The 25,529-nt window shown below is 28.3% G+C and overlaps 1 protein-coding gene across 3 annotated transcripts in view; it reads right to left on the minus strand.

Moving 5' to 3' along the window:
- LOC107454760 (ankyrin repeat domain containing protein 6 diego) overlaps nucleotides 1-25,241 on the minus strand; it is a 123,222-nt gene extending 97,981 nt beyond the window's left edge. For 2 of the 3 annotated variants that reach the window (XM_043040556.2, XM_043040552.2), the window contains exon 1: nucleotides 24,930-25,228. The gene's annotated coding sequence lies outside the window, so the exon portion shown is untranslated. Of the gene's footprint in view, nucleotides 1-24,929 lie in introns of all 3 variants that reach the window. The other variant, XM_043040551.2, reaches the window with a different exon arrangement.
- Between the last annotated feature and the right edge of the window lie 288 nt (nucleotides 25,242-25,529).

A 25,529-nucleotide genomic window follows, 5' to 3' on the forward strand; every position in this document is an offset into this window, starting at 1 on the left:
ATCTTCTCGATACAACAGACACTCTCGGTTACAATGCGATAAATCTTCATAGATTGAATACTCTGCCGTTCACAATGTCTAACTTTTTCTTCCATCGTAATCAATAAATCCAGAAATAGTTCCTAAACTGGTCATTAAATGAAATTTAACTGAACTGGCTAATCGAAAATATAATGATCACATGCTTGAAGAGAGTAATATCCTAGAACAAATTAATTTTTTTTCCTGCTACGTACCAAAGCTTGAAAAGAATGTAAGTTGGTAGTCAATTACTCTTAAGCCTATTTTTATCTAAGCTCGAAGTAAAAGTACTGTTTTTACATTCATAATTCCTGTAATAAACACAGCTAAATTATCTTTCAAATTTCACACAACCAGAAACCATTAATGTAAAATTACCCTATTCACCATTTTTATAATATATATATACTAGAGGGCTCCTCCCCCTGCTCGCTACCGCTCGTCAAAACCCGATAATTGCTACGCAATTACATTTTTGTTCGCTTTGTGAACAAAATTAAAGTCGTTTTGTCGTTGTTCTATTGAAATATCATTATATTTTGGCAGTCATTCCTGTTACCACTGTGTTCCGCGCAAACAGGAATGGCGCCAAACATAAGTCACCAATTTCGCCAAGGGCGACCCTCAAGTATATTTATACCAATTTTTTTTGTCATACTGAATACTAATAAAAACACAAATATAAAGTGAAAAAATTATGTTACCAATGATTAATAAACATTTTTGTCTGAATTGTTATAAAAAAAAATAAGGTGAAAACAATAAAATTAAAAATTATTTACTATAGATCTCTGAATATTCACAAAACCTAGCCATGTACATTTTATATTGATTTTTCTTTTCACATAATTTTGTGCACCAATGATTTGCACTTTTATGCATTATTTATGATATAACTCAAACAAATATGAACTGTTAATTAATATTTCTTACTGAACGATTTTTGAAAGTAAGTAAAAAACAATTAAAAGTAAGAAAAACAATGATAAAATTAAAAATTATTTACAAAACCTTCTTATATACAACATTTTTTATCAATTTCTTTTCCATATTATTCGTTTTCATTTAAACGTCTTGACTCTTCAACGTTTCTTCGCCGCGTGTTTCGCTGTCGCGTATTGATAGATCACTACGATTATTTTCCCGGTAATTTTGCGCTGCTAAATTATGTTCAGCCCTATGTCGCTATTGATATCGCCAAAGATATTCGCGGCGATCCATTTTTTATAAAAGATATAAGTATTTTAAAGTAAACTCTGTTCAATATATTTCACACATTCAATACAAAATAAAAATCGCAGCAAGATTTAGCTGGTAAGTTTAGTTGTAACATTTCTGCAGACAGCATAATTAAAAATTACTACTTTTTCACACACATGCGTTCTCAATTTTGATTGACTGTTTCGTGCGTTACTAACCAGAAGTCTTCTGTGATTGACTATGTGTTATCATTCCATTCTCTTCTTATATATACATATATATATATATATTAATATATATATATATAGTACCGCNATATATATATATATATCGATATACCCTTTTAAAAAAAAGTTATGCTCTTGGGAATAAATAAATGCTGCTGGCGAATGTGAACACTTTGGGAAATACATTTATTTAAACAAAGGTATTTATTTGGGAATTTTTTATTTTAAACATTTGTATCTAAGAATCCATGCATTAAGAACGATTAAAGAGAAACGAGTTTAATCATTTTTCGAAATAAAGGCTTGAAAATTTTCACAACCAATAAATGGAGCACTCAATTCATTAATCACTATGTCGTGGGGTTTAATTCAGTTTAAAATTAATTCTAGGCAATAGAGATAAATTTAGCCTTCAACTATTAATTCAACTCCAATAAAATAATAAATTTAGCTGAAAAGATAAATTTAGTTCCCCACGAAAGATGAACTTTACTACAAAGACAAACCAGCTCCTTAGTGTAATGATAAATTTAGCTATATTTAAATAATAGATAAATTTATTTTTAAAGAGAAGAATTCAAAACTTAAATTCTTTCCTAAGAGCACACGAAAAAACTTGAACGATAAATTTAGCTTCCTACTAAAGATAAATTTAGCTTCAAAGAAAAAAAAAATCAAAAACCTCAGAACCACCCATGAAGACACACTTACTGTAAAGCCTAGTAAAGATAAATTAAGGTTTTCATAAGGTAAATATAAAAAGAAAAGAGAATAGTTAATGCTGCATTTCATTATTTAGTAATTTATGATTTTAAATTATATAAATATTTTAAGTTTATACCAACACTCTTACCACGCATGTTATTATGGTATAAATGGTGTTAATCAATATGCCATAACATTAAATCACATTTCCTAATTTATTTACAGCGTAAGAATGAAGACTTTACAAAATATATAATTGAATTGTTTGAAATTCAATTTGAAATTAAATATCCGAAACTTATTAAAAACTTTTAAAATACAATTATATCTTTTAGTTTAATTTGCTGCAGATTAGTTTAAAAATAATCAGAGTGTTTTTAAAATATGCCGTTATTCTTATCCAAAACATGAATGTAAAAATTTAACCATTTGTTTTGGTTTTTAACCCGTGGAGGAACACCATTTCTTTCTCCTCAATTATTATTATCCGAAATATCTATGTAAAAATTTAACCATTTGTTCTGGTTTTTAATCCGTGCAGGAACACTATTTCTTTCTCTCTAATTATTCTTATCCAAAACATGTATATAAAAATGTAAACATTTGTTCTGGTTTTTAACCCGTGGAGGAACACTATTTCTTTCTCTCTAATTACTCTTATCCAAAACATGTATATGAAAATTTAACCATTTGCTCTGGTTTTTAACCCGTAGGGGAACACTATTTCTTTCTCTCTAATTATTCTTATCCAAAACATGTATATGAAAATTTAGCCATTTGTTCTGGTTTTTAACCCGTAGGGGAACACTATTTCTTTCTCTCTAACTATTCTTATCCAAAACATGTATATGAAAATTTAGCCATTTGTTCTGGTTTTTAACCCGTGAAGGAACACTATTTCTTTCTCTCTAACCTCCAGGCGTTTTTTCTTCTTCACTTAAAATAAGGTCTGTTGAGTAAAAACTTGTTAAAATTACCGGTTTGGTAGAATATAGCTTTAAGAGACTTTAATGACAAACTCAAATTTTAACGAATACCTAATTGCTGCTATGAAAATAATTTACATTGCTTAAACTCTTGAATACGAAATTCAAAATTCTTTTGCATGAATAAACAGTTGAGAGGTGAACCGCCATCCTATCTTCATAAACAACCGAAAGTGAACGCCCATAATTGCCAGTTTAAAAAATTAAAAAAAATTTCTTTCTCATAAACTGCAATCACGACAAAAAAGAATTTGAACTGACTATACCTTAAAAAAACAAAATTTAATTATCTATTCAAAACTGGATTCAGATACAACCATTCAGATATGGATGCACCGAAGTCGTTGCAATCCATCAAGAAGGGCGGTGCTATGCAGTTTAAGTCTTGATGGAATTAAAATGTCAAGTATTTCACCATGTGAAGTAAAAAAAAGAAAACTATATCATTTGCCTGACAAAATGGCCAGCTTAAATCGAATATCTATAGGCAGCAGTAGCTGTTGTTGATGGGGTTTTTGGTTTCACGACCCTGAAGATACTCTTACAAAGATTTCAATTATAATGTCAATGCGTAAAGTGATAAGAATTTGATTCCCAGACAGGCTATTCTTTGTTTTTATTAAGCGTGGGTTGTTCTGAGACATATTTGGTCGCAATCATCGTAAAAGGAAAGAAAGAAACCAATTAATTTTCTTCACTATACTAATTACTTATATATAGCAGTAAATTTGAATGTTCATTGGGAAAGATTTTATTAAGTGGTAACTGTTATTAAGACACTTTTGCTTATACATAGCTGCCAATTTATACTGTTATTGAGAAATATTTTTCTAAGTAGCGGTAAAATAAAAATTGGGAAGAATTTTCAGTCAAATGTAAATTACCCCGTGAATATCCGAACGGTAAAAGCTTTTCCGCTTTCAGTCGTATGCCTGCTCTCAGTCATTGCATTAAAAATCTATACTAATTTTATAGCATTAAACAACACTGATTACTTTTATAGATAGCCGACCTGGTGGCCGAGTGGTTAGCGTGTCTAACTGCGGAGCCACTGGCCGAGGGTTCGAATCCTGCTCAGGGCATGGATGTTTCTTTCTCTTTCTGTGTTCCACGTCCTTTCCTCTTTGTGTAAATGTGATTCGCCCTATAAACGGGTTTGTAGTTGTGTGAAGTGGGCGACGCTGCTCCACCACCTGTGGCTTCACCACAGGCGGTGGAGCAGCATCGCCCACGCTACAGGCTTCGCCACAGGCGCCCACTGGGTAATGAGAAGAGAGTAGCAGTTCTGGCATTTCTGTGACCAATGGGACAAACCCCAAGTGCCCGCCATTTAGGGAAAAAAAAGAAAAAAAAACTTTTATCGATAAGCTTTGGAAATATATTTAATTCAAATTAAATTAAATTGTGTCTGTGTAATAGCGTTTTTTCTTTTATAAAAAAGAATAGTATTTCTTCCCTTCAAACCTGCTTGTTATATTCATACATCAAAAACTATTTCTGATCAGTATGACAACTATATCGAAACTTCATATGAATATAACGTAGAAAATTTAACTAAATGTAGATAGGAAAAAAATTTCTATAATCCTCCTCTACTCTGTAAAAATTTTAGTGTATCTTCACACTAAAAATGGTGGCAATCACTTTACACGAAAAGTGGTAGAGTGAAACGCCACAAATAATTCCAAAGTGTAATAAAACTACTTTCACTATTCTTGGTGTAAAAGTAGTTGACCCCATCTTCGGTGTTCTGAAAAGCCAACATTTATAATAGCAAATAAAAATAAGATATGATACACGTGGGAATTATTTTTACAATATGATTAAAATAATAGTATTAATTGAATATTATAAAATTATTTAATACAATTAAGAAACATAATTATCCTTATTTCACAATTAAAAACATCAGCGATGCCGAAATTTTGGTTTTGTTGACGTAAAGCAAAACATTCCATACTCTACAATAAAATGGTATTTTAAGATGCGAAAATAATTCGCAAATGGTGTGAATGCACGTGAGTTTGGGCTAAAAATTCTACATTAATTGATGTTTAGATTTAACTACTAAAAGTTTTAAAGAATGTATGAACACTCTATTTGGAATTAACTTGAAATGAAGTGTTTTGACACACAATTTGTTTTAGTTGCTCAACACCGAATTTTAAAAGCTATTACCTCACAAATTTTATAATATATATTATTTTTAAGAAAATGTTGAAATGTAATTTTTAAGAAGTGTTAAATTTGCCACAAACACACTGTTATTTATTATCCCGCAATCCACTTATAGCGTAATGAAGTTAAACGAAGATAAATGTTTTTAAAGTTATATCACCCGTTGTATGAAAATATTTAAGAAATCATTTATAAAATATTAAAGTATTTATAAATCGAAAAGAAAACTATTGCATTCTTATAAATTATTCTATTTTTATTGGGCATAATAGTATTGTGTTCTTCGATAGAATAGAACGCAATTTGCCTCTACTTAATTTTTTGTTTAATCAATTTAATTTAATTAATAAAATTTTATTTATTTTTTAAATGAGATTTTTTAAAATAAATATCTCCATGGGTTATTGAAATTGCCTTCAAAAATATTATTCAAATTCCACGCCTCACTGATTCGAATGGAAAATATGCATATAAAGTTTCATAAAATAATAATTGTTTTCCGAAAATTGAAATTGTTTTCTGATTTTTATCAACAAAATTAAAGGAGCTATGATTATATTTCTATAAAAAATAAATAAAAATAAAAATAATCAAGCGATATTTTATCTTATCAAACGATACTGTTCAACTGTAGAATGAAAACAATGGATAAACACGATTTAATTTTGATTTTTTGAGTTATTTAACAGGGTATCCTCATTTTCCCGTGAGTAATTTAATGCACGGGTGAGTCTCAAAATTTCGATTTTTTTCGTTAAAATTGAACTATTACATCTTACCAACTACAAGTCCCAGCAAAAAAAGAAAAAGAAAAGAAAAGAAAAATGACATTCTGTAAGTCAAACGATGCATGAAAATATGTGACTAGGTTTTATAATACAAGCTTGCATTCACTATTTACGAGTTTATAGTTTTGTTTTGTTTTTCCTTTTTAGATACAGAATTCTCACTGGAGTCAGTTGTTTCCAGTTAAATTTTTAAAATTTTATTCTTATCTTAGATGTTTCGAAAACATTTTATCCGTATTCATATTCAAACTAAAAATTAAAATTACCAATTTTTATACGCTCCACAATAAAAAAAAAAGTAATAATAATCCTTCTTTAAATAGTCTTGCAATATGTGAGTTCTGTTAGCCTGATGTAAACAGAACTTGAGAAAAAGGGAAGCGAATCATTGAGTCTGCGAAATCAATGAATCTGTATTAGTTAATCGGAAACTTAATAAACCGGTTTTTTAATGAATTCGCGAATCGTTTAATCTGCACAGAGTATGGACGAGTTAGTTTTTAAACAAATAAAATATTTATAAACCTATATTTTGTGGCATTACAGAATCAGATGGATGGGGCACATTTTTTGATGCAAAGATCTAGATCCAGTCAATAAATTGACATTATTGAAGATCCGGGGTACATGAAGAAGAGGCAGAAGTGTCTGAACAGCGAAGAGAAGATAATTTGTGGCAACCGTAACTCCTTTTTTCAAGGCAATACTATTTTATTTCATCGACGCATTTTAGGATTTATGACTTTCTATATTCAACTCTATCACTTTACAAATTTTTAACTCAACTCAGAAGACAAGGGATCTGAATTGGAAGAAACTAGTCTTCGTGAAGGACATTTTGATGGAGATAATTTGCATTCGCTTTACATGGTGAGAAAAATCAAGAAAACCTCCGACGGTTAGTCCAGTGACAGGAGGATTCTAATCCACGATCCGTTAATCACCGAGAAAATTTTACTACAACACTGTGAGATTGTTGCAAAATTTATATCGACCAGACATAATCAGGTTTCGAACCTGGGTCACTTCATTGGGAGGCGAACGCTGTACACCTTGAGTCAACGCGATTTTCATAATATTATAAAGAAAAATTATTTAACTTTTAAATACTATGCAGGAAACTAAATGTAGATTATTATTTTTCAATTTCAAGTATTATAAACATTAATTATGCAAAGTATACAAAATAAATAAAGTAGTTAGTACTCTGTAAGGGACATCATAAGAAAACGAAAACTTTTAACTTCAAATATATAGTTAGCTTATAGTCAATATACTTCAAATATAAAGTTATCAACATAACTTTTGGTAGGGAAAACGATTAATTATTTTGACAAGAAGTTCATTCTATAGTGAAAATTCTCGATAGTTTCAAATACAACAATGGAGGTTAATAGTCATGAATTTACGAGACAACGTGAGGGTTATTTGGAGTAATAGTTTACAATAGAAAGGAAATACCTGAATTTAAAATCTAACTAGTATTTTTGGTACTAAATTTGAGCGATAAAATAAAGTACACAGAGAAAGAAAGTTCAGTGCAGGAAAAAAAAAAGAATGTAATCCAAAATACTACATTGAAATCGCCTGCCGTATTTCAAACTAGTGCTTAACGAAACTACTTCATTCTAATCTTAAATTTATGAGCAAAAGAGTGTTTAAAAATAGAAATGAATTCTAAAGACAACAGGAAGTAATAATGCAATGTCATTAAGCAATAATTATATATTATTTCAACTGTTAAGGATACACACATGACTACACTTTTACATTATTTTAACATTTAACAATAACTGCTTTTCACAACACTGAAGTAAAAACAAAATCTATCAAGAAAATAACATATTCGTTCCGCATGTACTTTAAATGATATTCATGGGCAAACTCTTTGAAAAAGAAACGAACAAATAAACATTTTGTTAATTCTTAAACATATACTGTGTGTGCTTTTCCTCCCGAACAAATAAATGCTTGTTTAGTTTTCATAGCATAATATTCTTTATGAGCAATGTGCCATGAAAACTTAATTAAAACAAAATTTCGTTATTTGAACGAGAGTTCATTGATTTTTATTATTTAATATAGTAATAGTTAAATTATTAAGAGTAACGATAATCTATGTATATATTTCTCTTACTCGGCGACAAAAAAAAGCCTCATTACATCTCCCCGAATGGCAACACTAGAAAATAGACCAATGGTTGCCGCTAGAAATGTCACGTGCCAAATCTAGCTGAGGTGGCTCAACATGTAGCGCTTTTAAGAACGGAAACTGAAATAACCAGAGAAAGCATTCTCACCAAATGTGATCTCTTCCGAAATTCACCCTATCAGCTGCGGCAATCTTATACTATTAAGCTAGGCAGAAGTGAGTAGTCTTTGTCGATAGATCTCTATTTTAGTATTTTCTCGAAAGCGCTTTTTTTTCACGAATTTATATATTACGAATTTATTTGACGATTTTTGATTTATATCACGAGTTTATTTGTTTTATTATTGTTATTAGTTATTCATTGAAAAATGAGTCTCAGTCGTGCTGTTACGCTTTAAGATTTTATACTATAGCATATTTCTAATAGGTTTACGGAATTACATGTCATTTATTTGAATTCAAATTTATTTTAATGGCTTAGTATTTACTAAAAAGATGTAATTTTTTTTTAAAAAAGAAAAGTTGTTATATGGATTTGAATGATTGTTTTGAATTCTTAGAATTTTGTGCATTTGCAATGTACCTAAGTTAGTAGCGAGCGAAGCGAGCTTGGTTTGCGAAGCAAACCATATAAGATATTTTCTGGGGTTGGCGAGCGTTAGCGAGCAGGGGGCATTGCCCACTAGTGGAATAATAAAGTACATTACAAAATAAGTAATGAATTTTATTTTGAACTATCACAGTTTTGTTTTTATTTTAGGCTTTTGTTTAAAACCTATAAATTTTCTTCAATTAAAATATTTAATTTGAATTTATATTACTTAATTATGCACTAAATTTTCTCCTACTTTCATTCTGTGGGCATTGCAGTTTTTTTCTTAATTTATTAGAATTTAATTCTAAACTGAATTTTCGTATTGCATGATATAATGAAAAAAAACATTTCTTTTCTTCAATGTTTATTTATTTTGATAACTCTATTGTTCATATGATAAAAATCGCAATTTTTTTTGTAAAAAAAAAATCGCAATTTTTTTTGTAAAAAAAAAGTGTAAGTTTTTTTTATTTTTGAATGAATTCTAATAATTGAACACCTTTAATTTTTTACAAATAAATTACTGAGTTTATTGATAAAAAAAATAGAATGCTAATGTTTAAATAAACATTACTACATTTGTCATTAACATGTCTAGATATATGTGCGGCCCTTCGTTAGTCAACCTGCTGTGCAAGTGGCCCTTCACTCAAAAAGGTTGTGTACCCCTAGGTTAAACCTCGATCCAGCATTCCTGCATCTTTCCTTATCCTGTATGTATCCCCTTGTTTTAAAAGTCCAGTCACAAGTGTTATCATTATAACGCTAGTTATTATTAATTTTAAACTCCTACGTTTACCTGGTAGCAGGAACTCAATGCCAAAAATACGATATGTCCAAGAATTGATTTTCTTTTGCTCAATCATGATGATTCTATTTTATTAATACACAAACATTATAAGTAAGAGCGATTTTATTTTTAGAAAACGATTTAATAAATGAAGCAATTTACTAGAAAATCGTTTTCTGGTTATGAATTCTAAATGCTTGTTTAGTTATATAACAAATAAATATTGAAAATGAACCGAATAAGCAAATTGAAAAATTAACTATTTTAGAAATTCAAGTAATGTTTTTTTAATAAAAAATTGAATATGAATTCTAAATGTTTGTTTAGTACGTAATATAAGATAAATAAGAATTCTGCTAATTGAAAAAGTATCTGTTTGAAATGTCTGATAAGGAATTTTTTTTAACAAAGAACAACATGATTTGCTTATGTCCATTTAAATAAAATATTTTGAAATGTCAAAAAACATTTAATTCATCACCTCCTCCGCTATTGCATAACATTGATAAAAGGGCGACGATAAGCAAATTTGAACGTCAACTTTTACGAACGTATTCCTTCAATTTGTGACAAGTTAAGCTCGTAAAAAAAAAAAAAAGTTTTCGTGACCAAAGAACATTTTTTCCAACTGTCTCGACAAACATCTATGAGGAAGTAAGGACATGTGGGTGTATTTACATATTGTTCTTCCGCCCACACTGCCTGATTACGAACTTAGAAGAATAAAAGAATGTTGAAAAGCAATGGTGTTGGATACATTACCTGTATTAGATTTATGTAAATGTAGGAGATTTGAAAAGAATGTTTTTTAATAAGTGATTATTATTCTATACAATTTAAAATTAAACTTAGCAGAAGAAGAAAAAACTTGTCGTTTTCAGAAACTAGTTAGACCCATCAATGCCCCTGACAGAGAAAGTGATTTATATCTAAAATCACAACTGCAAGTTTTTGACGATTTGTATTTTTATCCGATTTTAACCATGGTTTTAACCGTCATGTCAAAAAACCCCTTTGAAAATTTAATTTTTGACAATTATTTAAGATTTTGGTATAAAAAATAATCATTAGTATTATAAAAATGAAGTAATTATAAATAAAAGTATAATATAAAATAACAAGGGATCAATCAATTATGCTCCTTAATTATTTTGACAACCTTTTTTAGTTTTGATAATTACTGTCAAAAACCCCCCAAATTTTAGTGTAGAAAATTGTAATCTATTATTATAAATAGTAAATATATATAAATAAAAGTGTGTAAAATCGCAATTTATCTGACCTGTTAATTTGTTTAATTACTGAAAATTTAAATTCAGAAACATTTGTGTCAAAAACCTCTGTACTCCGAGTTTTTTTTTTTTTTTTTTTTTTCAGTTTCGAACGTATAAGACTGATCTATTCTTTCAACTGATGCTGAGCTGTATGGGCAAGAATGCAAACATACAAAAATTATTATTACATACTAAAATAGCATGTATTAAGAAATTTATTTTAATAATTATGCTAAATATTGATAATAACTTAATTAAACACTTGAATAGATTGAAAAAAACTATTAACCCATTTAAGCAAACATTTAGATTTTAGCAAATTATTATCAGTTTACTTATCAGGGAATGTATTATAATCACGATTTATAGCACGGTTCATTTAGCTTCATTTAACCTAAATAATCTACCTAAATTGTGGTATAAACGAATTCAAATCAATATTTAAGTTGATAACAATTAATAACTCATTACCTGTGATATAAAGTGAATAATTATAATATAGCAAATAATATTGATCATAAAGTATTAATTATACCATGTTTTTTTAAAAAAAACAGTTAATAGTTTAAATATTTTTTTAAGGATATAATATTAGCCATATTAAAAGACCATAAACATATTAAAGATATAATATTAACCATAATCATAGTAGTAATTATAATGCATGTGTTGCAGTCGATGTTTGGAAGATATTACCTTCATCTCAGTAAAAAACATGCTGCATTTCATAACATTAAATTATTAAATTTCTAAATACAATATTTTTCACTTATTTTGACTTAAATTTATACAAAATATTGTAAGAAGTATGAAAAATATGTTTAATAAACATTCTGCGTCAAAAGGTAATAGCTATAATAGCTGTTCCGTCTAATAGCTGTTCGGAGAAAGAGTCGGCACCCATGGTATTGTGCATAATTTAACCTGTCCATGACTTTGCATGATTAATCTTGTTAATGCTTAGTTGTTTACTGTGCATGATGAATAAAATGTCATTAATGACAAAAAAGAATCTTGCCACAGGATTATGACAGTTTCCGACAGGTTTTTGACATGTCATGACAGAAGCAAATTTTTGACGTTAAAAACCCAACTTGGTCAGAAATAACTCTTTGACTTCGTTTACAAATACAAATATTTATATAAATAAGATATTCTCTTACATACTAATACTTCATATTAATAATACATTATGTATAATTAGGATTATACAGTAACTATTTTGTGTCTGCATAATATTCCAAGTAATGAAGCACTCATGCAGCCAATATTTTCTTTCTTGAAAAAGACACCCTCTTTTTAACATCGATTTACTTAAATTCTGAGTCAAGAGGAAAACATAAAATAAAAAAACTGGTAGTAAAATTTTGTTAAAGAAATTTTTTTACTTTATTAGTTAGTTGATTAGCTATATCTAATCTCATACATTAACTAAATGCTTAGTCATTTGTAATATATGTAATCTATGCAATTAAGCGGGTTATTCGATTAAAAGGGGAGTGCAGTATTCAATCTTAAATTCTGGATTTTTGCGAAATTGAACTTTTTAATGGTATTTAATGCATAGTATGGCATTTTGATTAAATAAACTCAGTTTTATGTTCTATAAACAATTATAATTAAAACTGCCTGCGTTAGTATCATAAAATATAAATGTTATTTAAAGTTACATAAAAATAAATCAATGTCAGAAAAAAGTATCATGTAGGTACTAAAATACTATTTGATCCCTTCCGAAAAAATCTATAATTGAAGACTGTTTTTTTATACTCGTTTAATTCATCCATTTATCAAAATTAGATATTCCCTTTCAGTTTCTACTAAAATTTTCATGACTTGGGCGTATTTCTTTCAAGCACATTCAGAATTAAATTATTTTTTTCTTACTTATTATTCATTTTTTTAATCTTCGAAACTTGAGAAATTCCAAATTAATGCGCAATTTTAATTGACGATTTTTTTTAAATTTATTGTTTCTAAGATTCATTGTTTTGCCTTTTTCCGATTAATTTAAATCATTCCTTTTCACTCTCAACTTGCAACCCACTCAAAGTAATTCGCTGGATTAGGCAATCATTCTATTTAAGAGAAAGACACTCTGTACACTAGTGTGTTGGGTTTTTGAAACTTTTTCTTATCAAAGCTAATAGTGCATCAAGAGGGGACCACAAGACAAATCACACTATCCCTTTTTTACATTCTAAATGTCAAAGAGGGGTAAAACCCCCTTCGTTTACTTCAATGTATAACTGGCTGCAAGATTTGATTAATTTTTCAACTTTACCCCAAACAACTACTAATGAATAAGAAGCTCCTATTGAAATAACCACCTGTCTATCCTTATCTTAACTGAAAAAGGGAAATTCCACTTTAGCTGGTAAAACTTTTTTCAAAAATAAAAATAAATTTTTTTTTCTCATTTCAGTACCACTTCTTTATGCAATTAAGCAGGGACAAAGAACAACAAATATTCTTTTAAACGGGGAAGTTTATCATTAGTTTCATATTAAATGATTTGGTTCCATTTAAATTTAATTCGTATAAGCGGGTTATTCGATTATCCGATATGCGATTAAGTGGGGACGACTGTATTTGAAATAAGGTACAGTGCGCCAAAAAAAAAATGAACCACCCGGAATGACTTTTGATCGAATGATCGGATCTTCACGTTCTAGGAATCATTCTTAATGGCTCAAAGGGGTGACCTCAAATATGCTAATTAATTACTGCATGAGTTTTTTAAGTTACGAAATTAGAGAGAAAAGCGTACTTTCTCTGAATAAACATACCATTTTTTTTTTTGAACAACTCAGAGTTCTGATCCCCAAAATATAGAGGATAGCTGAAATCCGAAATGTGGGAAATAGGGTCCCTATAGCTTGGTCAGGAGAGGGCTCCAAAGTTTGGACATCTTTATGTTAATTTTACTATTTACGTATTTCGCTATACCTTGAGAACTTTCGAAGCGAAATGAAAAAGATTTTGCACACAATTATAAAATTCGTTTATCCAGAGATAATTCCATGCAAAAAATAATTTTTTAGTAAATATTTATTATTTTTTATTATTTATTTTATTGCTATTCAATAACAGTCGAGAAAAATTTAAATAGTAAGCTATACGATTTTTTTCATTATTTTAAAGAATGAAATTTAAATCAGTTGAAAATTTCCTGAAAAATTGAATCTCAAAAATACTTAAAATTCGATTTCTCAGTTGACTGAGTTTGCTCAAATGTTGTATTTCGCCACGTAAAATTGCATTCTCTAAAATAATGCAACAAAAAATTTTATATTTTAAACGACGATTTTTTTTCGTCCATTATTATATGAAATATTAATTATTTATAAAAAATTATTTTTTTGCCTGGACCTATCTTTAGATAGACGAATTTATAATCGTGTGCAATATTTTTTTAAAATTTTCTTCGGTAGCGAAATACGCAAAAAGTAAAGCGATTTGTACATTTTTATTTATTTTAATTACTACTATATTTTAAACAAAAAGTTATTTTCGTGATGTTTGATTTTTTTGTATCAAATTATATTTTAAGATAGTTGAGGATAAAGCAATTCTTTTCATAAAGAATTTATTTCAAAAATGAGCATTTACGAAAAGAAATGGAATACATTTTATTTCTAAATGATAATTTTTCATCGATTTTTAACTTACAATAAATTAAATTGTAGACACTTTTTTTTTCAAGAGTTATAAAAGTGCATGAAGCGTTTTAAAAATGCTACAAAGTATAATGAAAGTAGACATAAAATATAGATATTCATAAGTTTGAAAATTAATATTTAAATGAAATGCTCTATGAATGTAAATGCGACATTGTGAGACACTATTTATGACTAACAAAGAACAACTTATTTTATATATAATAAATTACTATTTTAAGTATGATTTACAGAGCCTTGAAAGCTACATAATTTATAATTTCAACAGAAAGTAGAAAAAAATATGCAAAGCAAAACTAGATAAATTAAAAGTAGTACAAGAAAAAAATTAAGAGAANGCATTTACGAAAAGAAATGGAATAAATTTTATTTCTAAATGATAATTTTTCATCGATTTTTAACTTACAATAAATTAAATAGTAGACACTTTTTTTTTCAAGAGTTTTGAAAATTAATATTTAAATGAACTGCTCTATGAATGTAAATGCGACATTGTGAGACACTATTTATGACTAACAAAGAACAACTTATTTTGTATATAATAAATTACTATTTTAAGTATGATTTACAGAGCCTTGAAAGCTACATAATTTATAATTTCAATAGAAAGTAGAAAAAAGTATGCTAAGCAAAACTAGATAAATTAAAAGTAGTACAAGAAAAAAAATAAGAGAAAACCCAGAAAAATATATTACTATTCTGTATTTTTAAAGTATAATAACACTTCATAGTTTCAATCAAAAATCAGTGAAAATTGACTTTCGGAATATTTGCAGCCATCGAACCACACGAGAAACAGAAAGCAAAGCATGGTAGGCTCACACTTTCTCTACATTTACCCATTTATAATAAACACGTCCTTTTTTTAAAAGGAAAAAAAGGAAAAATTGCAGCATTATTATTATTAGGATTTACAGGGGCTGAACTAAAATATAGAAATACTTCTATATTAACTCCATGTAAACAATCTTTCTTTTGGTGGTAAATATTTTGGAAGACATGGCAAAACTGTTAATACAATTTGAAAGATAATACTTTCAGCTTTTATAAATGGTGTCATTTTTAATCATGCAAAGTTTGCGTCGACCAACATGAGAGTATTCTAATATAAGTACTGTAAACCTATATAAAGATTTTAAAATCTCTGGTATTAAATAAGAAAAAAATTATTAATTGTCTCATCTCATTTTGATCGATCCGAATTTTGCCTGGGTAAATATGACACCATTTCTGAAAAGGTTCAGCCATGATCTTTCAAATTGTTTTTTGCCGCGTAAAATGTTCCGAAACATTTGCTGTTAAAAGAAAGATTGTTTACGTAGAGTTCCAAAAAGTCAAAGAGATTCCAAAAAATTTCCAACTACAAAACTCTAAAATGAAATCTACCCCTCTCGATTTCTTAGTTGTTGTTATTTTTCTCCTTTTCCAATATGTTTTAATAATTATAAATCTATAAATTAAACACAGGCTCTTCAAATAGTCTTAAAAGTATTATTTTTTTTAAACTCTTTTGTATTTTTTTTAAATAATTCGATATTACCATAAAAAGCGATTTAGCAATATTTTCGTCATTTTTTTTTTCATCAAAGAAATAATGGATTGAGCTATCAAATTCTTCTATTAAGAAATAACTGTCAAAGAACCGATGAAGAAAACAGCTTTTGTTTGATCGATGAAGAAGGATTATTTTTCAACCGAGCGGAGATTAAAGGTGTGAAAAGCATGGATTTCAATCGATATCCAATAACATATAATTAAAAGCAATTATTCTCAACAGCGCTGCCATTTCTACAAAGCTATTGCTGGTAATATACAATATAAAGATGGCAATTTAGATCGAATCCACAAGAATATTCACATGAAAAATATTTCTAAGCATGAACGCCTTTGATTACAAAAGATAGAGCCGACAAATCCGCGAGATATTCTTATATATCGAATAATTGCTGCTTTTAATCCTCAAATAAATTAATAAACTATTCACTACAATCATCAATGCAATTTATGACATGAATTCGTTTAAAGACACATCTTTCATTCAAAACGATAAAAGAAATTGATGGCATCCTTATTTCATGATTAGTTTTTTTCTTATTTGTTAGCAAATCAATACCTTTAGGGGTACTGGATCGGAGATTGATCTTGCTCTGTTTCAGGAAAAAATTACGATCTTCGAATGGATGGATGGTGAGTGAATCTGTCCTCCCGGTAAAACAGGCTGTGACGTATGTATGTGGCAGAAGTCAAATTCTTGGCCATCAATGGGGCCACTGGAGAACAAGAAGAGGAGCACCCTCTGCCTTAAAATAGGCTAATTGACAAGAGGCATAAGACAACAACGACATCTTATTTGTTTTTATCTTATTACTTCATTATTAGATTTTCAGAGGAACAAATCATGCCTGTCCACCGTGATATATCAGTATTTAAGTTGGGATCGAAAATCATTACCATTACCCAACAATAGCCGAGCCTCATTTTTAGGGCTTTATCTTTTAATGGCTGTTGTAGGAATGTCACGTAATTTCGACCCTAGTTAGACGACGTAGACAGAGCCTGAGCTGATGCCACTCCATCCAACTTCCATCTCTCCCAAAAAACGAAAAGACGGCAATCAACGACACAACCAACAAAAAAAAACATTTTTCATTGGGTGGACGTGGCCGAACGGTTACTTTGTTACATCGAAAATCGCGAAATTGAAAACATTTTATCATTACAAATATTTTATTTACTCGAAAATAAATCCACAACGAATCTCACTTATCAAATTGGTTAATGAGGACTTTTATTAGTTTATCCAAACAACGCTCTTACTTGGCTTATTCTTATATTCATACAAAAAGAGACGCAAATTAGAAAACGGTTTCTGAAATCATTTATAAAATCATTTTCTCAATTGTGTTCTTTTTATCATTTTAAAATGATATTTTTTTTGATATAATTAACCACATAATCATTTAATATAACAGATTATTATACAGTTATAGTTCGTAAGTTTTGTAAAAAAATAGAAGTTTAGTTTGTTGCTTTTTATGTATAGTTTGTTGCTTTTCAAAAAATTCAAATGATAATTTTATCATATTCTTCTGTTCTTTTTAATGAAATATATCGTTTTTTCAAATAATTATTTTTCAAATTTATTTTAAAGTATTTTTTTATGTAACTAAGACACTTTTGGCATTATAGATTATTGAACACCTACAGGAAGTGAACAAAAATGCTTAAACTCTTTTATACTTACTCTATGCAAACACTTTTTTTTTTAGTATCAAATGTTTTTGGAAAATTTTACATGTCAAACCTATTGCCTCAATTTTGAAGATCATGCTTGGTGCTTCCTATTCACGCACAACTTACATCGACCAAAATGAGTTTAGGAAATTAAAAGCTTTTTTTTCCTTTAATTATCACTGTAGTTTAAAAAAATCATTTTATTATAAATATTGCAATCCTATAAAGAATGATGTCAAAACTACTGGTGCTAAAGTATAAAAAAAAGTTATTCACTTCCTCTCTTCGTTTTGGTCGATCTCAGTGTTGCATGGTTAAAAATGACACCATTTCTAAAAGCTGAAAGCATGATCTTTCAAATTATGCCAACATTTTTGCCGTGTAAACTCCTTAAAACATTTGATGCTGAAAGAAAGATTGTTCGCATAAAATTAGTGTTGTCAATTCGAGGTGTTTCCCTTTTTTTGTGCAACCCTTGTATAATCTGAAAATTTAACAGAATTCAAATGAGAATATTATCGTAGTTTGAACAGTTGGACCTCTATTTAACGAAGTCACTAAATCCCGATAATAAGTTCGTTCTGTGGAAAATTCGTTGAATAGAAAAACACCTTTTGAAATACTTAAACAACACAAAACAGGTTTTAAATTCATAAACATTAGACATTATTAAAATAGCTATTCACACAGCTTTATCTTATATACTAGCATCTACTATTTATTTTATTAACTACAAAAGAAATCTGCATAGAAAGCGAGAATCGAGCAAAACATTATCCAGTGTTACATTATCATGCTACATACATTTTCGACTAAAAAAGGCTCAATTTATGTATAAAATTATAGTTGCATTTATTATGAAAGTAATTTTAACCATACATTACCACATGCGTTCTTTAGTTTAATTTCTACTGATAAAATCCGTTGAATTTGTCTGAGTTTTTCGTTCGAAATGCAAACAAAAAAGTAAAGGGATTTTGCAGCTTTCTCTAAAAGTGAAGTGGCTCCGAAAATCAATTCAGGGACATTTCCCCCATACAATGCGGTAACAAGTTTGAAACAATCTGAAAAATTTTGGGCAATAGAGAAAGTAGATCTCAAAGAAAAGTTCGTTAAATAGAAAATTCACTTAGCTATTTGGAAGTTATTTTACGAGGAAATTTCCAAAATCTTCTTGGTTCCTCGAAAAAAATCTCAAAATAGAGAAATTCGCAAAATGGAAGTTCGTTAAATAGAAGTCCGACTGCAATTCTATTTTATTTCGTACATATGTTTTTTTATAGTATTTTTTATTTTATTTTATCATGTGTAGACACACTTTTTTTTAATTTTAAAGTAATATTTTTTGATATATAAAAAAGCTCATGTAGACACTTTTGGTGTTACATGTTATTGCTCAACTGTAACCAATAAGTTTTACAGAATTCAAATAAGAATTTTACCATAATTTTTTCGTTATAATTTTTGTAATTAAACATAGCGTTTTATTTTAAAAAAATTTTCTTCTTTTGAAAGTAATATTTTTTTTTATATAATTGAGCACATGTAGACACTTTTGGTGCTACAGATCACTGTACAATCGTAGTCTGTAAGTTTTACAAAATTCAAATGATAATTTTACCATAATTTCTTTTTAATCTAAACTATTAATAATGAGTTCTCGTATACTTTAGGGATAGATGACAAGATCCTTAACTGATTTGTTACTAATTCATAATCAATCATGCTCAACTGAAGCTTAAAAGGTAATAATTATGCACTTTCAACAAACTTAATGTGCTTTTAAATGTTTGCTACATTTTATCCATTCATGTACTTGATAGTGGTATGCGGCAGCATTTATAGATTTAAGACAAGAGTAGAGCTCGTTTTATTTCATACAAAGCATTCTTCTATAACTAATTCTGTCTTAACTGTAACCGTATCATCAGATGATTGATAGTGTATACATTATCCAACACAGGGCGTTTATGTCTACTTGATCGCCAAGACAATTTAAACATGTAGTCCTACGCAAATACGACTTTTTAGGCAGATTCGAACGTTATCTATAATGCATACCTTTTAAATCTCCTTGATTTCCGGGGGAGATTTCTTTTTGTAATATTTAAAGCGGTGAAAAATTATTGACGTTAATATTTTTCGTCTTGTTTTAGCAGAGTTGATTTGTAATGATTTTTAATACTACTACATGTAAAGTAGTAAAATAAATTTCTAGATGTCCTAAACATTATTCTATACAACGATTAAATGTCACAGCTGAAATAACTGTTATACTGCTGTTATATTGTTATCAAAGAATAACAATCCAAAAATGTTAAAAAATGACAGTTAAGATAACACAGTAAGCAATTTAAGCATAGAAAAATAACTGTGAATCCTGTTACAAGTAACAATTGTACACATTTACCGATGAAGAATTCATTCTTTTCAATAAATTCCTATTTCTTCAAAAAACATTTCATGCATAGTAGATTCTCTGTATCTAACTCTGTTAACGCTCTTTTTCTAAGCTCTGTATCATCAAGGAAAATAAAAAAAATATATAGTTTAAGTGCCTTACACTTGAAGCAACGCGATGACTTTAAACTATGTATACATAATCTAGTCGTGAAGAATTATCCGGACTTTAAAACAGACAAATAACTTAAATATTTTAAAAGTTATTAAACTTTTTAAAAATCGCCAATTTGGCGACATTTTCCTCCCTAGATGAAAATTAGCAAAATTACTGCCTTATTCTCAGTGTTGGCACATTTTTCTGAACCCAGGTAATGCAGCATTGGAGTAAGTTTTTAAATATTGAAAAATTAGACCACAAACGCTTTTCATGTTCACAAAATTGGCTTTTCTCCATGTTGACGTTCTGCGCAAATTTCAAAATAAGCATAGATAGGCTAAACTCAACCTAACAGTCATGAGTAACAGTTGCAAACTCAGTTTCTTAAATGGATTTTTAGATATTTTCGTGTTGTTAATTTTAAATCTGCATTCGGTTTCTCTCTACAAGCTACAGTTTTTATGTAATTTAATAATATATTCCAAATCAAAAAATTTTTTTAAAAATTTCACTCGAGTGAATTTTAAGTGCCCTCTCTTTTCTGTTACGTAGGAAGTAATAGGAAGAAGACGATAATACATTTCAGTTTGTGAAGTGATACGTAAAGATCATGTATTTTTTTGTCTTAAGCATTATTTTCAAATAAGTCCATACGTTCTTAGTAAACTTTTACTACATTCAGACAAAAACTAAACAAAACAAAAAATATTGTTCTTAAAAAAAGAAATTTTTAGTTTAGTGTGTATTATAGAATCAAAAAGCTTTATTTCATTTGAAAAGAAGAAACGAAAATATCAGAAGAAACTTACGAAATTTAAAAGAAAAACACATTATCTAAAATCCCAATTAAAAATGTCTGCCTGTTTTATATCTTATGCTTGGTAATCTCAGAAGAATACAACGTTTTAAAAATGCGGATATGTAATTACTGATATAACAGACAAAATTGTGAAAGGAACTCGAATAAATAAAAAAAGAGGTCCTGTTTCGGAAGTAACTCAGGTAACTACAATAACTCCCCTATTTTGGTTCCTCAACGTCTCAAATAACTCTTGTTTTATGTCATACATTAGGTTTGAGTTCATTCGTTAAGATAACAATAGACTGTAACATTACTTAGAGCCTTTGTATTATCTATTGTAATAATGTTACATATTTTCTACAAGAAATACGACTAAGTCTTTAAATTTTACAGTCGAATGTTGTAAAATAATCTTTTTCCCCCAAAATTATCCGTATATTCTACAAGAAGAATGTTAAAATCAGCTTTCAAATTTAGCCGGCAATTTAGGTTAAATAATCTTCTCTAAGAAAATTATCTATAGAAATGTATTAAAATTAATTTTCTAATAGAAAAATTGAGGTACAACAATATTTTCTCGAAAAATTAATCATATTTTAATGCATCGAAAATTATCCATAAAAATAATTTAAAATTAGTTTTATAACTTCACAAGGAATCTAATTAAAATAATCTATTAGCTAATAAATATATAAATTTTCTGAAAGAAGTATGTTAAAATTAATTTTCAAAATTTGCAGACAACTGACACAAAATAAGCTTTTTCTCCAAAAGCTTTTCATATTTTCTACAAAAAGTGTGTCAAAATCAGCTTCTAAACTTCACAAACCAGACAATTTAGGTAAAATAATATTTTCTCCGAAAATTATTCATAAGAATATTTTTAAATTAGTTTTCTAACCTTACAAGCATTTGAATTAAAATAATCTTTTCTCCGAAAACTATACATAGAAGCGCATTAAAATTAGTTTTCTAACTTTACAAACAATTGCTATTAAATAATCTATTATCCAATAAATGTATAAATTTTCTAGAAGAAGTATGTTAAAATTATTTTTTTCAAAATTTGCACTCAACTGGCAAAATTAAGATATTTTCTGAAAACTATTCATATTTTCTACAAGAAGTTTTTTAAAATTAACTTTTAAAATTTACAGACAACTGATGTAAAATAATCAGCAGCAAAAATTATCCTCGTTTTCCAGAAGAAAATTTAATAATATGTAATTGCAGTGAAACATATAATGGAAATTTCTCCATTATTTTCTAATTAGCCTGACAATTTTTATTATAATTTCAGAGCACTCCCCATATAATTGGGCTATTTAGAAAATAAATAAAATATTGCATAATTAATATTTCAGACAATTTGAAATAAACCCTTGGGTAAAAATAAAAAGATTAATTTCACTAAGCCTAAACTAATTCAACCTGACTGAGTAACTCTTCTCGCATTTCCAAACTAGTTGAAAGGCATATGCTTATTTTTAATGAACCTAAAAAACGGCAGGCATATTAGAAAATACTGGAGACTTGGCTGGCGACAAATAACTACCGACATAGCAATAAAATTGGCACGCTCATTCATACATTGACTCCTCAATTCACTTATCCACTATCACGCAAATTCACTCATCTTTTTTGCTCTTTATTTTTTCCACTCACTCTCTCTATGAAAAATCATACATTTGCTATAACGACTCCCACTATAAATTTAAAATAAACAATATTAACAAGAACGGCTTATAGAATAAATTAATTGAAGAGTAAAGTGAAAATATCTCAAAAAATGACATCCTATTAAATAAATACCTTTAAAAAAATGTAGGGTTGTCCTATCAGCGGGAGAAAATTCAATGACTCGCGCTAATAAGTGACGTTAGCTAGCGAGAAGTTTCGTTTTTATTGGACTAAAATAAATTTATAAATCAGCAAGTTGACACCTAAAAATATAACCAAGTTCACAAAAGAATATACAGATAAGTTGACGCTCGTATTAAATAATTTTTCAATAATTAGTGGGTAAACAAAGGAACATCTTCTAAAGAAAAGATTCGATGTGACCTTTTGTGATTATTCGTAACTGTTCTTAATAATTTTTGATAAGCGTTTTCACTTTATTCAATATTATTTTATTTTATCAACGGCGTTGAACGGATCTAGTTCTGTGTTTACTTCAATCAATGTTTAACTCCGCAGCCTTGTAATTTTGAACCCAACCCAGGAAACTCCTGAATCAAGCAATTAGGACAAACCATCCTTCCTGGGGGACTTTTTGATGGAACTAACCAGCATTTGTGTTACTTAGGAAAACAACGAAAACCTCTCACGGTTAGCCCAATGTTGAAGGGATTCTAACCCATCATCCGTCTACTACTGAGGATATTTTTATGTCAGCACTTTGGACGGCGCGAGTTGGGAACAGAATTCGCATCAATCAACCACATCTTTGATCCGAACCTGGTTCACCTCATTGGGAGTCGAATGCTCTATCCCCTTATTCACCGTGGCTCATTTAATATTATCACAATAAATAGCTCTCAAATTTGTTTTCTAATCTTTTCAAATTAAAAAAGTTAATACCTTTTTTTAAATGAGTATAATTAAATAATAGACACTTTTAATATAGTTAATAATTGATACAAATTTCTTTTATAGTAGAAATCAATCCTTAATTATTTCAGTAGTTATCGATAAATTATATTTATATTTTTGATTGTAATTTTTGCTAAGTATAATAATAATTTATTATTATCTAAATGATTATTATTAAAATTGCTGATTGTAATAATCGGCACTCCTTATTAATTTAACAATTCTTGTCATTTATCAAAATATTTACTTATCTTTTGGATAGTTATTTTTCTCTGAATTTTTACTTATAATTTCAAACAAAATTATTTAAAATTGCTTTAACTTATTATTGTTCTTTATTATTGTTCTTTATAATTACTCTCAATCTTTATTATTGAAAGCGCCGATTGCAAATATCAATATTTTGAATATATGTAATGATTATTATCACAGTTATTTAATAATTATAATAATAAATTATTAAATAACTTAATTGTTATTAATAATAAGTAATTACATTCTTGTTACTTAAATTTGACTGAATTTTCAATAGTAAATTCGAACAAAATTATTTAGAATTGCTTTTAATTAATATGGTCATTTATAATTACTTTAAATCATTATTATTAGGAGTGACGCAATTATCGGTGCTTTTAATGTCTTTAATTATCATCCGAAATAGTGAATAATAAAAATTAATTAAACAAAATAATAGTTATCAATAACTTATAATTATTTTTTGGTTATAATTTTTATTTATAATTCCAATCAAAACTATGAAGGATTGCTCTCGTTTATTGTAGCCATTTATAGTTATTCTTAATCATTATTGCTAATTGTTCCAAATTATTATTTATAATTATTCCAAATTAATATTATTTATAATTTCTCCATATTAATAATATTTATGATTTTTCCAAATTATTATTATTTATAATTGTTCCATTTTATAGCCATTTATAATTTATTCATATTATTTATAAATCCACCAAACTATTATTATTGTTTTTAAATTTACAAGCTTTTTCTGTTCATATACACTCTATCTCATGTTTCAACAGAAAGATTTTTATAAAGTATTGATTAGACTATATTTAGATACGAACAATTTAAAATGATCCAAAAACAACTGTTTTGAATGAAGCATGAAAAGAACAACATACCCGAAACCAGCAGACGACTTAAATTTCCCTCATCAAACATCTGCCGCCAGGTGATAAAAAAGTCGAAAAATTTTCTTTTTTTCAACAATAAATTGATGTATAAACTCCAATCAATGTAATCCAAAATTTTGACAGGGCAAATAAAAACACACTTCACTATTTCTTCTTTCCAAATAGAATTTTTTTTTCCTCTGAGTAAATAAAAAATCCAGGTAAACACGCCAATGACATGTATCAAATACGGATCATATAGACATGGGGTTGCCGTCTGAATGGGACGGTGAAAAACACGTAACTGTAGTATGGTCTGGTAGGTAGACCAGGTAGTTTGCAAACGCCTTGTAGCCTCCCCCCCCCCCTTTTCTAAACAGGTTTCCACTTGTTTTATATTCTTTCTTCGTGGTTGTGATATTTCGCCAATGATGAAATCGTTCTACGCCAAAAAAATATATATAAAAAAATGCGTCTTCATCTTTAAATAGTTGTTACTGAGTTTGCGGCAGACAGAAATGAATGAAACAATTCGATCGGCTGAAAAAATAAATTCTAAAAAAAGGAAAATAACGGAGTGTAAAAAATAATTCCTTATAAATATAATAC

This window comes from Parasteatoda tepidariorum, chromosome 3 (genome assembly GCF_043381705.1).
Source record: "Parasteatoda tepidariorum isolate YZ-2023 chromosome 3, CAS_Ptep_4.0, whole genome shotgun sequence".
NCBI classification, from domain to species: Eukaryota; Metazoa; Arthropoda; class Arachnida; order Araneae; family Theridiidae; genus Parasteatoda; species Parasteatoda tepidariorum.